Below are 1,976 nucleotides of genomic sequence, written 5' to 3'. Positions count from 1 at the left end.
CACCATATCGACCGTGTACGAGACGTCGACATCGATCGACCTACAATCACATACGACGATCGATGCATACCGATGCACATCGACCGATTCCCACTCCGGTCAGGTTTATCTTCCTAACTTGTTACATTGAGTACTTATGATTTAGTTTCCACCATAACTCCGACTGTGTTACACTGGGACAATGTATTGGGGGGAGGTTTACTGATATAACTTATTCTGATTCTTATAAAAAGATTTTTAATAAATTATGCTTAGCTATGTGAAAGGGACTATGATCTTATTATTGATTTATACTTGAATGTCTAACCACTCTTTAGCACCATTCTAGATTTACTGATTGCAGATAGTACTAAAGATGCTAAAGTGGATCAACCTGTCAACTATACACACTTGCCTTGATTGTTTGAAGGAACCAAAGCTGACCTCCAATACTAAACCTGACATAATCGCTTGTCTTGGGGCTTGGTATACATGGGATCGGAATCTTCAGACAAGTCTGGAAGGTAACGCCTTGTGTAGATTCATTTATCACATTTCCTCTCTCTATTTCGACCCTAGAGTAAGTTAGTTAGTTTTTTATCTAAAAAAAAAAAAATCTGAAATTTATTACTTAATTAGGACTTAGGATTTAGTTATGAGGAATCTGACCAGGACTTGGTGGCTAAAACCATTAAGGCTTGATTCATAAAGATTCCAATAAAAGAATTCAAACGGGACTTGGAGGCGGGAGGCGGAAATCTTCAAGGCTCGCTTCACAAAGAATTCTTGGATATAGGTCAAAAAGAAATGAACAGGGCTTGGTGGCAACCACCATTAAGTTTTGATTCATGGAAGCCTGTCCAATCATGGTCACTGATCTTGCAATATAAGCAGACTTTGACTCAAGATAGAAATTAGAGAGAGAGAATTTATGAACTAACTTTTACCTGCAGTTCCAGATACTTGTCTGAAAATCCTTGCATCATGTGATCGATACTCCCAAGGTAAAGAATTCACTTTTATAATTATGCTAAGAAATGAGGTTAGTAGAGGAGAATGCCAGACAGGAATTGCTGAGTTGTAAACTAGTTGAATTTGGTTGCTATGCTAGGATAATGCATAATGTGCCTTTGTGATTAGGACTTTTTAGATGTGGTTTGCGAAATTGTAGAGGTGATGATTTCTGTGTTTTAAAACTATACGTCCCTGATGTTTTCAAACCTCTTTCAGAGAGACTGCATGTTTGTTTTGCTTGAGGACAAGGAAAAGGGTAAGTCTGGGGGAGTTGATATACCATGGATTTAACCCATTTTCATCCATGGTATATAAGTGTTTTACTATCTATATATTATATATTCTATCCTATTAGGTATGTTTTCAGGTTCAGGAGTATCTTCGAGTAAACTGATGATTATGGAGCATTTAGAAGCTTAAAAGAGATTTCATCCAAGCTGACTATTAGAGGTCGATACGAAGAAAAAGCAATCGTTCGACGCACATCCAGTGTCGTCGATCGATACAGAAGAGAAGCCTCGACGATTGAAGATTATGATCGATCGATGTACATCCTGTACCATCGATCGATGTCGAGACGCGAGATGCGCGACTTGGTTCCAGACAACTTTAAACCCAAGGCTTCACCAAATTACAAGATTACCCCTGACGAGTTTTTAACCTAATAGTTATATACTTGCCTAAGTGTTAGGAGGCAAGAGAGCTTTTGGCCACCATTGTATTCTTATTTTCAGCACAGACTTTTAGGAAAGAAAATCATAGAGAGATTTGTGATTGGAACTCCATTGATTCATCCATTCTATTCTATGCAGTTTTTATCTATATTTTGTGTCATGAATTGCTTAACTATGTCTGAGTAGTTCACTTGTTAGATTCAGGGTTCTAATAGGTTAGTGGGATTTGCCCTAAGTATAGATTTGCTAAGTTGTGATATTCATTGATTGATTGTTCATTAATGCTTGTTTTAGCCTTGCTAACTAGAA

This window comes from Brassica oleracea, chromosome C4 (assembly GCF_000695525.1).
Source record: "Brassica oleracea var. oleracea cultivar TO1000 chromosome C4, BOL, whole genome shotgun sequence".
NCBI classification, from domain to species: domain Eukaryota; kingdom Viridiplantae; phylum Streptophyta; class Magnoliopsida; order Brassicales; family Brassicaceae; genus Brassica; species Brassica oleracea.
This window is presented reverse-complemented; position numbering follows the sequence as displayed.